We start from the raw sequence: 12713 nt of genomic DNA, 5'->3' as shown, positions 1-12713 counted from the left end.
AAATATTGGAAGACCACCCTATAGGTGTGACATTTCCTGTCCTGTAAAGATGCCCTCTGCTCAGACAGATGCAGATGGTACAGAGACGCACATCCTTCACACTCCCACCCAGCATGTCTGCAGAGGGAGCAGGGCAGGAGCCACTGAGATGTGGTAGTTGGCTGCTGAGCAGATACTCCTGTTGGGGTAGGGGGTGGTCAAGGCATCAGTCTTGCAGGGGTACCTGGGAGTGCTCAGACTGGGGACAGTGACTTCCAGGAGCCTAGCTGCAATTCACTGAGCTGCAGAAGCACAAAGAATTCCTCCTGGTGAATGGGGATGGAGGATGTGCTGCACCCTTAAAGGGTAAGTTTCCCTGGGTCAGGATGGGACCCTCAGCTTGAGCTGGACCTTGATTTACCAAATCCTAAGGTCGTTCCAGATGACAGGACCTCGCTTAATGGAATCCTTCCAACAGCTCAGTGATCTAAAGATAATGATCACCATTTTACAGATAAGTAAAAGTCGTTGAGAGAAATGAAGTTATCTCATTCACTTCTTCATTCATGCAACCAATTACTTCAATATTGCTCACCTAATATGTGCCAGGTACAGTGGCAGGCACTGAGGAATACAGACATAAATGTGCCAGGCAGTGCCCTGCTCACACAGAGTATATAGTCTAGGGGCAGACAATTAACAAATAATTAAATAAAGAAATAAATCATTACTAATTACTCAGTGTGATCAAGCAAAGGATATGGTGTAGACTGAATGACTGAATCTAATTCTCCACCCATCTCTATATCAAGACTTTATCGTACAACACTGCCTTTCCTCTCACCCATGGATTTGGCCGATCTGGGCATGACTTCCACCAATGGTATGCAAGTGTTGTGACATAGGCAGAAATTTGTGTTGCACATTGAGGCTTGTCCTCTTACGTTTTAGCCATAGCCATGAGAACATACCCTACTTAGCCTGCCGATCCCTAGAGATGAGTGAGAAGTAGATGAGAGCTGAGCCACCAACCAATGAATGAAATAAATATTTACTCTTGAATGCCACTGAGATTCTGTGCTTTTTTTTGTTACATAACAATAATTGACCAATATAGAGAGTGATGATAGAAAATTAGATAGGAAGATAGACAATAAAGAAGGATTGGATTCAGATGGAAGGGGAGGAGAGTCAAACTCTCTGGAAAAGTAATATTTAAACAGAAAAATTAAGAATTTCCAGACATACGAGCACACAAAAGTGCGGGGAATAGCATATGTGAGGGCACTGAGGTGAAAAGGAGCAGAATACACTCCAAGAATTCAAAAAAGGCCAGGAAGCAAGGGAAAAGGTAGTCGCAAGTGGTGAGATCAGAAAGGAGGCTGAGGAAAAGATTGCACAGATCTGTGGGCCGTGGAAGAATGTTTTCATTTTACTCAAGGGCAATGGGAATCTGTTGAAGGGTGTGGCACATGGCAGACCTTCTGGGTGACTGAGTGGGTCATGGATTATAGGGGCAGGAATGGGGAGCGGGGAGCCAGGAAGAAGGTCATTGCAGTTATCCAGGTGGCAAGTGGTGGTCTGGATTAGAGAAGTGACTAGCAATAGAAAGAAGGGGCCAAATCTGAGAAGTGTTTTGAAGGTACAGTTAATAAGACTTGCTCAAATATAGACTGACACATACATGTCAGCTGATTTTTGATAAAGATGCCAAGGCAAGTCAATGGAGAAAGAATTCAAAAAAAAAATAATAGTAAGATTTCAAAATCTTGATCCATATCTTGTATCATGATCAAAAATTATCTCAAATGGGTTAGACTGGACTTCATCTTAGGACTTTTTTGTTTCAAAAAATACTCGATCAAGGTGTAATGATAACCCAGACGATGGAGAAAATATTTGAAAATCATATATCTCATAGTGGTCTGGTATAGAGAATATATAAATAACTCCTATAAATCAACAATCAAAAGACAACCTGATTTTAAAATGGGCAAAGTATTTGAATAGACATTATCCAAAGAATATATGCAATGGCTAGTAAGCACATGGAAAGATGCTCAATTTTATTAGTCATTAAGGAAATGCAAAGCAAAACCACAGTGAAATACCATTTCACACCCACTGGGGAGGCTATAATCAAAAAGATGAACAATAACAATTGTTGGTGAGGATCTAAAGCAACTGTAACTTTATACATTGTTGGTGAAGCTGCTTTGGAAAACAGTTTGGCAGTTCCTCAAAAAGCTGGATATGGAGTTACCACATGATCCAGCAATTCCATTCTTTAGTATATATACACAATAAACCAAAAACAAGTACTCACAAAAACATGTATGCAGATGTTTATAACAGCAGTATTATAGCCAAAACATGGAAACATCGAAATGTCCACCATATGATGAATGTATAAACAAAGTGTGGTATATCAATGCAATCGAATATTATTCAGCAATAAAAAAGAATTAACTACTTATACATGCTGTTGCATGGATTGATCTTGAAAACATTATGCTAAGTGCAGAAGCCGATCACAAAAGACCACATATCACATGATTCCATTTATATGAAATGTCCAGGAGGGGCAAATCTATAAAGACAGAAGGTACATCAGTGGCTTCCAAGGACTGGGGAAAGAGTGGAATGGAAAGTGACTGCTAGCGAATATGAGGTTTCTACTGGAGGTGATGAAAAGGTTCTGGAATTGCAGAATGGTGATGACTGCACAACTTGCGTTTACTAAAATCCACAAAATTGTTAAACACTTAAAATGGGTGCATCACATAGGTGTGTGAATTTCATTTCAATAAAGCTGTCAATAACAACAAAAAATCCTGGAACTGAATATAAAATCTTAAAGTATAAAAATGCAGAAGAAAATAGAGGAGAAAAATCTTCCTATCTTTGAGTTAGATAAATATTTCTTATATATGACACAAAAAACATAGCTCATACAAGAAAAACAATTGATAAATTGGACCTCATTGAAATTAAGAATTTTGCTCTTTGAAAGACCCTGCTAAGGGGATGAAAAGACAAGTCACAAACTAGGGGAAAAAACATTTGCAAATGACATACTTGAAAAAGAATTTATATTCCGAATATATAAAAACTACCAAAATTCAGTAATAAGAAAATAAACAACACAATTTTCTTGTGGGCAGAAATTGTGAACAGACATTACACCAAAGAAGTTACGCAGATGGCAAATAAACACATGCTAAAATGCTTGACATCGTTACTCATTAGGGGAATGTAAATGAGTATCATGATGAGACACCACTATACTCCTATCGGAATGGCTAAAATTTAAGACTCATATCAAATGTTGGTGAGGATGTGGAGCAACTGGAACTCTCATACAGTGCTAGTGATGTAAAGTAGTATTGCCACTTCTGAAAAAGTTTAGCAGTTTCTTAAAAAGTGAAACATATAACAACATACAATCCAGACCTTTCACTCCTACCTAGTGACCCAAGAGAAATGAGAACATATGCTCTATGCAAACACTTCTGCAGGAATGTGCTTAGCAGTGTTAGTTGTAATCACCAAAAACTAGAAATAATCCAAAAGTCCATCAACCAGTGAGTGGATAAACAAATAGTGACACAGTCATACAATGGGATACTTGTCAGTAAAAAAAAAAAAGTGAATAAATTAGTGATGGATGCAACAACATGGATGAATCTCAAAAATAATTGTGCTGAGTGTAGAAGTCAGGAAAAAAAGAACACATGCTGTATGTCACCATTTGTATAAAATTTTAGGAAAAAAAAAACAAACTAATCTATAGGGACAGAAAGCAGATCAGTGGTTGGCTGGGGGAGCAAGGGAGGAGAGAAGTAGAGAGGGGCCAGGGGAAGGACTTCAAAGAAGCAGGGGGAAACCTTTGGGAGTGAAGGATATGTTCATGGTCTTGAGTGGAATGATGGTTTTCCGGGTGTATACATATGTGAAAACTTTTCAAAGTATACACTTTGTATATTTTGTAGTACTTTGTAGTTTAAATATGTAGTTTATTGTATATTAATTATACCTCAATAAAGCTCTTTACAAAACTAACAGGACTTGTTGATGGAGTGAAAGTGGCAGGTGAGGACGAGAGAAGTGTCAGGTGTAACCCCCAAGTTTCTAGCTGGAGACACTGATGGGTGAAGGGGCCATTTCCTGGCATGGGAATACTCAAGAGAGAAAACAACTGGGAGTGGGGCTGCGGACAGGGGGGGGAGATCAAGAGCTCGATTTTTGACATGTTAAAGGTGATGTCCCACTGGAAATGTGGAGAGGATGGTTGTATATATAAGTCTGTAACTGAACAAAGAGGTCACAGTTGGAGATGGGGAGAGGACACTCTGTACGGAACCGCAGTGAGCCAAGGTGTGCAGGATGGGAACAGGGAGAGGGACTCGCCCCCCGGTGGGAGAGGACAGGGTGGGCAGGGCAGGTGACCCAGGAGAAGGACCTCGAAGGCAGATGCAGAAATGGGTGTTCAGGGTGGAGAGGGAGAGAAGGTGGAAGCCACCTGAGGAGAGGATTTCTGCAGGGCGAGTGGGTGGGTGAGCAGACCGAGAGGCACCCAAGGGCCTCTGGGACCACTGGATCCACAGTCAAGATGAGGGGGAGCTACAGAAAGGGAACCGATTTGGGGTGTTGGGACAGGAAAAAGTGAGGAGGTCGGCTTTGAAGTTGCTGCATCCTGGTGGAGACATTCACGGGCAGCCGGACCCTTGGGTCTGGATGACCAAGGACAGATTTGGGCTGGAGAGAGGAACGTAGAGCTCCCTTATGAGTGAGTACCTCAGACTGAGAGGGGGTGACCAGGGGAGAGAGAGAAAAGTAAAAGGCTTCAAAGAAGCCCCCGAAGAGCAAGTGAAGATGGAGACAGGGTCAAGGTAAGGATGCAGTGGGGTGAGAACTGGACCCACAGGTCCCCGGGGGCCTTACAGGAGCACCTCAGGCCAGGGGTCCAGAGCAGGGAGTGCTCAGGGCTGGCCACCAGACCTAAAAAGGGAGACAGGCTTGGAAGGACACTGGGGGAGGGGGTGTCCTGCTCCTCCCCAGGACCTGGGGCATAAAGCTATGAACCGAATGCTTATGAGGTCTTCATGAGATCAGCATAATTATCCCCATTGGACAGGCAAGAAAACTGAGGGCCAGAGAGGTTAGGAGACACCTCCCAAGGTCATAGAGCTTGTATCTAACACATGTCTGTGTGCTCAAGCACTCCACAGGGGCACAAAGGTGCCCAGATAACATTCATGGGGAGCAGGCTTAAACCAAGGACACACTAATGTCCCCCAGGGCACAAGCATGTCTGAGGCAGTTAGCATGAAGGCGGAAGAGCAGCTAATTGCCTGTACAAATTAACTCTAATGTGGTCAGCATCGAAGTACTTATCTTTCTTTAATTACATTAATCAATTAATGAGGAAGATGGCTTCCTATTATTATGATTTCCAAGGCCCATATGTTCTCGGGAGTCCAGCTGGGGCTTGGGTTTTCCCTTTGCCCCTGGCTTCAGTAGACAACAGGGCAGGCATCATAGGAGAAACTGCCCCCTCAAGTCTTCACCCTGAAGCTGAGCTCCAAGCAGGAAGAGGGGAGAACTCAGAAGCAACATCCCAGAAGAGGAAACCAGTGGATGAAGTCCCAACTCCTGACCTTGGCGTTCAAGGCCCCTCTCCCACATTGTCCGCTGCTGGACTGATTGATTTTCCATGAACAGGTTTCAGCCTCCCCTGCCCCCATAAGTGCCATTTCCTCCACCAGGAAGGCCAACTCCCATTAGTCAGCGGTCCAGCAGTTTCCAGTCCCCTCCTTCCCAGCAGCCTATAGAAGGCTTGCCTACAATAGCCTCTATTCATTCATTTTTGATTCAACAAATATTTACAGTCCCTGCCATCATGTAGCTTCCAGCCCTCTGGGACAGACAGGCACTAAACAGATCTGTGATTACACAGAGCGGTGTTTCTCAGTGCATTAAAATCACCAGGAGAGCTTTTAAAAATATGATAGCCAGGCCCCACCCCAGACACAGCAAAGCAGAATCCCTGAGGGCGGCACCAGGCATCAGCATGTTAATTCCCCAGGAGATATTAAAGGGCAGGCAGGGCTGAGACCATTCCTGCAAAGTCGCCAACAGGGACTGCTTTCCCCCGAGATTCTTACAAGTGAGATTAGCCGATTGTGCTTTTTGTAACTCTTTGTTTAAATGAGATGAACTGACATTAGCTACTCTGTGTTCCATGTATAAATAAGTGACACTTTGTTGAGAGCAGAGCTTCCCAAACTTTAGCACATATCAGAATCACACAACTGGAGGGCTTGTGAAAACACAGATTGCTGGGCCCCACAAATTTTAATTCCTCACAAGTTCCCAGGCGATGCTGATGCTGCTCATCTGGGGATCCCACTTTGAGAACCACTGAATGGGAGCAAGGTTTGAAGGAATTCCAGAGGTTGCATAGTCCCTCCCTCATTGAATGTCAGCTGTTCACAGACTTTCTCTAATCAACCTCTGCTTCTTCCTCCCAGACTGAAGAAGACAACAGCCATCAGCTGTCCCTTCGTAGGGACAGAAGCCTGTGAAAGATCGTACCTCCCCATCAGATGGCTCCTGTTTTAACAGCAGCTTCTTTCAGGACCAAGGTACTTCTGAATGAGACAACTTCTTTGCCTTCTTTAACCACCAATTCTATCACAGAGCAGTGGCTCTCAGAACTTGCTCATCCCCTGGGAACTTAGAAATGCAATTCCAGGCCCACTGCAGGCCTCCTGAATCAGAAATTCTGGGGATGGAACCCAGCCAACAAGCCACCCTGGTAACCCTAATGAACTTCCAAATTTGTGAACAGAACAGCTGGCTTAGAGAAAACGTGTTAATGGACCACTGAGTTCTTCAGGTTCCTATTCACTCTGTTCATTTGTATTATATTCTTCATAAAAATAAAAAGAGTTTTCACTCATCAAGCTTTACCATGGGCCAGGAACTGTACTTTCCCTTACCGGTCTTGTTTACTCCTCAGCACAACCTGACACTCGTTATTTCTATTTTATAGATGAGGAAACTAAAGCTTGGAAAGGTGGAGGGCTGTTGCCCACCTGCTAAGTGGAAAACCCAGGTAGGTAGTGCCTTTTCCAAACAGTAACACTGCAGACACCCGTCACGTTCATGTGGCCGTAGCTGATACCTCCATGTTATTGTTCTCCTTCAGTTATAAATTTTCTAAACACCTCATCCCTTTTTCCTACCCACATATCTGCTTCCTAATGCAAGTGTTCATTAAAAAATAATAAAACTAAAAAAAAAATTTGCTCAGGTTTGAACTGTTCAAAATTATCTATTAACTGCCCTAATATAATCATGCATTTTTCTTTTATGGGAACTGTGGAACTCAGTTGAAGAAATGCAAAGAGCAGACACACAAGTTTTCTCAACAGGAATGATATTTAGAAAGTGTAGTTCACAGGTACAACAAGCTTAAGTCCATATTGCTTGAAAAAAGTAGAGCTCAAATGGGAAAGTGTGTGACCTCAAGTTCAAATAGCAATTCTCCAATACATTGGGAAGCCTGTTGCTCATATCCACAGGTGTTTGTTTCATCAGCCAATGACCCCAGTCATCCTAGGTGCCAAACTGGCCCACTTGGATCCCTGGAAGTGTGACACAGGATGGAGATTATTCGAAGACAATGTGATAACTAGCTGGTGTCCTTCACAGGAGAAACGACCAACTACTCTGTGTTACAGTCACACACAGACAGCCTAGGATGACCAGCCAGCCCAGTTTGCCCAGGACTGTCCTGATGTTAGCACAGGCTGTACTGTGTCGCAGGAAACCACTGGTCGCCCTCATGACGCCATGCTGGGCTCTCCTCAGGGACATGGGGAAGAGTTGCTGCTTCCCTTCGGCTCCAGGGCTCTGAGAAGTGGTCCATGGCTCCCTGGGGGCAGGACATCCTGGTCAGGACCAGTGCTGAACAGCTATCTAGCAAATAGGATGTATCTTAGTTCAGGCTGCCACAACAGAACACCAGCCTGGGTGGATAGACAGCAAACATCCATTTCCCACAGCGATAGAGGCTAAAGTCCGAGATCAGGTGCCACCGGGGTGAGGGCCCTCTTCCCGGTTTAGAGATGGCCGTTTTCTCAGCGAAGCCTCACCTGACAGGGCAAGCTCTGGTCTCTTCTTGCCCTTACAGGGGCACTGAATCCCCCCCACCCCCACACCAGAGGGCTCGGCCCTCATGACCTAAGCACCTCCTGAGGCCGCACCTCCTAATACCATCACACTGGGGATTCGGGCTCCGGCATGTGAATGTGCACACGTGGCACAAGCCTTCAGTACACTGCAGGGACCCTGGACACGGAAAGGAAACAGCCTGCACGGTGCCCAGGTCTCCCCTCTGCCAGGGGAGATTTTGCTCAGATGACTCTGGGGCAGGAACTGCACCCCAGACACCCACCTCTTCCTCAGACAGACACAAAGCCCAGCGGGGCTGGGATGACAGCAAGAGAGGACAGGGACACCTGAATACTGACCCTCCAGTTCTGGCTTCCTCTTGGTGCTCCTGTGCCAGGGAGAACGGGGACTCTTGAGGGAGTGTCCCAGCCCTAAAAGCCCCTAAGCTGGCTGGGCCACCCCAAAGCAGTGGGACAGCAGGCCCGACACAGACCAAGGTCCCCACAAGAGCAGAGGCACAGAGGCCCAGACAGGGAGCTGATTAGTTCACCCCAGGGGGTGCTCAGGGAAGTCCACACAGGGTGTAAATGCTAGCTGTTTGCAGGCAGCTACTGCCTGCTGTGACCCAGGCCCCTCCAGAGCTGGCTTCTCCCCCTTCCCCTTCCCCTCTCCCAGCCCATTGCAGCCCCACCCTCCTCCACTGTTGGGCAGCCTTGCCCAAGTCTCTCTCTAAGCATCTAAGTTTTCTTATCTACTAAGTGGGGAGCATAATCATCTCAGTCCCAAAGAAGTGTGGTAAGCAGTACATGAGTAAAATACTTTGGACATACTGAGTGCTCAGTAAGTGGCAGTCATTGTCATTCCTATTATCCTCTAGGGAACCCAGGCAGTGTCGAGGGGCTGAAGGAGAAAGAGAGGGGAAGGGTCCCACATCCTCCTTTAGCCACAAAGGAGGAGACCCCAGTTCCAAATCCCACCTGTTCTTCCTCAAAACCAGCACCAACTTCTCCATTAGGGTCAGGAGCACTGCTACTGGAGGCCAAGGATATTTTAGGGATACCCAAAAATGTTAATTTCTTTTTACCTTATTTTATTGTCATACAAACACTTGACATGAGATCTACCCTCAACAAATTTTTAAGTGTACAATATAGTATTGTTGACTATAGGCACAATGTACAGCAGATCTTTAGAGCATATTCATCTTAACTGAAACATTTTTTATTGAAATATATTTGACATATAACATTGTGCAAATTTAAGATGTCCTTAATTGGAACTTTATGCCAGTTGATCAATAAGGCCTTGTCTCCCTTCTCCCAGTCCCTGGCAGCCACCATTCCATTCTTTGATTCTATGAATTTGACTATTTTAAATGCCTCCTGTAAGTGGAATCATACTGTATTTGTCTTCCTGTGACTGGCTTATTTCACTTGTCCTCAGAGTTCATCCATGTTGTTGCATATTGCAGAATTTCCTTCTTTTTTAAAGCTGAATATTATTCCATTGTATGTACAGACTATATTTCTTTTAAAAATCAGGAAAAAAATTAACCTTTAGAGTAGATAAAGATGTTTCACTTTTTTCTCTCATCAGAAACAAATATTCAATACCTGCAAAAATCTATTCTTGCAGGAACAGCCCACCGAGGCAGAGGCATCTAGGGTCCGTGGAAGTCATAAGGCAGCCCTACTTGAAGCCTCACCTGTACCCACCTTTTTATCTGTTTGCATCCTCCAGTCCCTGTCTTAATTCATGCCATGTTTGCCTCCCAGCAACTTTCCCAGCCTGTTCTCTCAGATCCCTAAACACAGCCTCCACAGAGAAGCCACCTCAATCTGTCAACATGGCAAATCTGACCATGTCTCCTCCCTGCTGACAACATTCAGTGGCTCCCCACTGCCCTCAGGACAAATCCAAACTCCCTAACATGGCTCACAAGGCGCAGGCGGACAGTAACATTCACTCCTGCCTCTCCCCTTCACATACCCAACCTTCTCATCTTCACACCTCCAGACCTTTGCATTTGCAGTGCCCTCTACCCAGAAAGCCCTTTGCCCTGCAAACCCCTAGCCATCCTTCAGTGCCCAGTTCCTCTACGAGAAATACCATGCATCCATCATGTGATGATTTCGAATGAATGTCTCCTAGAAGTCAGGGGCTATGTTTTCTTTGTCTCATCCCTCCAACCATCACCCCAATGCCTAGCTTAGAGCCGTTGTCCAATAGGGTTTGTGGAGGCAGGGGTGACTCCCCCAAGGCCACTGCCAGCATCTGTGCCCACCCCCAGGCCCCTGCAGCCCCTGTGGTTTCCAAGTGCCAAGGGACACCCTGTGGTCCTGCCCACCCCTGCCTCATCTGGCATGCTGGGGAGCATCTCCGGGAGGCCCAGGGCAGAGGTGCTCTAGGTGAGGAGAGCTGCAACCTTTTCATCATCAACATTCCCTCCAGAGGAAGCCATCAACCAGCCAGGATAGGAGGGGAGGCATCCCAGGCCAAGAAAATCCCAGGGGCTGTATTAAGAGACCTGGCCAGGGACCAAGAGAACTCGTTCAGCCTGTCTTCGTGTGACTGGGCATACCTCTGTGCCTCAGTTTCCCCATCTGTTAAGAATGAATCGTGCTAATGCCTCTAAAGAAAGGGTTCTTCCAACTCTGTGAAAGCTCTTCCAGGGCCTTCCATCAGCCCAGGCCAATTTGCCAACACAAAGGGAAGAGTGCCACCTACTGACTCACAGACTCTCTGCAGAACACGAACCACCAAAGGAATCGTCAAAATATGCAACCTTCAAGAAGAGCAACTGCCTGTACTCTCCTTTGCATAGCCACACCCCCGCCCTTGCTTGGGGCCAAGGGGCAGCCCCTCCAGCCTGGCCGAGGGGGTGCACTATCCCCACACAATCTCCAGCACCAAAACCCCAGGGAAGCCAGGAGCCCTTGCGTCACCCTGCGCTGTGTCAAGCCCAGTAGGGCAGCCCTGGGCTGCCAGCCTCCCTGGCACACTGGGCCGCGGCTGGAGGTGGAGAACAATGATCTCTATTGTGACTAAATTTCCCCCTGAAGATCTCATTCAAGATGTTAGAGTGAGCGATCATAAAAGGAATTAATAGTTGATTCGCTGTATAATTTCCTAGTTCAATATACTTTAGTGCAGGGCTAAATGAGCCGTCCCAGCCGTTCGGTGGGACCAGATAGCGACTTTATCACTGGGATCTCAGGCTGAGGAATAAAAGCAATTCTTCTGAAGTAATTGCGTCTAATTAAAAGAAACATTTAAAAAGTGTAACCAAAAGGAATTCATTTCAAATGGAAAATTAATGCTGAAAAATAGCCCTGAGCTCTCTTGTCGCAGCTAATAGCCAGGCAGCCGCAGAATAATTAAACTGTTTTGAAATGTCGATACCATCCTCCTCAAGAGAAGATGGGCACCGCTGAGCACGTCTCGGGCATCGTCAAAGGGGGTGGCTTCCAAAGAGGCGGCCAGCAGTGGGACTCGGGGTCAGCCACAGGCTTCCAGCAGGGTGAGAGTGAGGCCACATTGGACAAGGCTGGAGGTGGTTGGTACTGTGACACTTAATTGGACAACACTACTAATCTGGGCTGCTTGAGTGACTAGGTATCCCATTGGATCCTTGGAACAACCCTGCAAGCCAAGTTTCATTCAGTATTATTATGAATATTATCAACATCAGTTCAAAAACAGAACCACCAGTGACACGAAGTCTTGACCAAAATTGCAGCTAATATATAGCAGAGCCAAGATTTGAACCCAGGTCCACCTGGCTCTGGTGTCCATGTCGATTCCACTACACTGGATGTTAGGACTAGGCATTAGAAAAGGGGCTCTATGTTCTCCAATTCTGTGGGTTCTCAGCTGACTCCCCACCTAGGAGCTTTGAAAAACTCACCCCACTCCGCAGGCTTCTTCTCTCCCAGATACACTGACTTCATTGTCTGAGGGCAGCCTGGGCATCAGTACTTTTTTAAAGTTGCTCAGGTTGACTCTACTATGCATCCAGGGTTGAGAACCAGGAGTCTAACCTGGTTACTCACCCGGCACCTTCACAAGGTGGCATTCCCTGAAATCTTCCCACTCGCCTCCCCTGGGGGTTGGCCTTGTAAATGGCAGTGCAGATTCCTCCCTTGCAAGGTTGCAGCCAGGATGAAATGGGCTAAGAGAGACTAATTTAGAGCAGGGCATTTAATAGCTGCTAAATAAATATTAGTTTTCAAATGGAGGTCAACGAGAAGTAAGACCCCAAATGAAATATCTAGCGAGCCTTAACTATAGCTTTGACTCCTTTAAAACCTGAAGTTTTCTTGGAAAACCTTAAAAATCCAAGAAAACCAAATCTGAACAATTTAACCATAAAGATGATCTGATCAAAAGCACTATATTCCAACTTGAATTCAGAATGGGGAGGTCATGCTGGCTTTAGAATCAAACCTTCTTTAGTGAATATACACAAAAACCCACATTTTTTTCTAGTGCTTACAGTTCTCAAACTAAGCTAAGGGTTGCTTGTGATCAGTGATTAGGGGGCAAGCTTTAAT

The sequence above is a fragment of the Manis javanica genome, chromosome 5 (assembly GCF_040802235.1).
Source record: "Manis javanica isolate MJ-LG chromosome 5, MJ_LKY, whole genome shotgun sequence".
In the NCBI taxonomy this organism is placed as follows: Eukaryota; Metazoa; Chordata; class Mammalia; order Pholidota; family Manidae; genus Manis; species Manis javanica.
Note: the sequence above shows the minus strand (reverse complement) of the source record.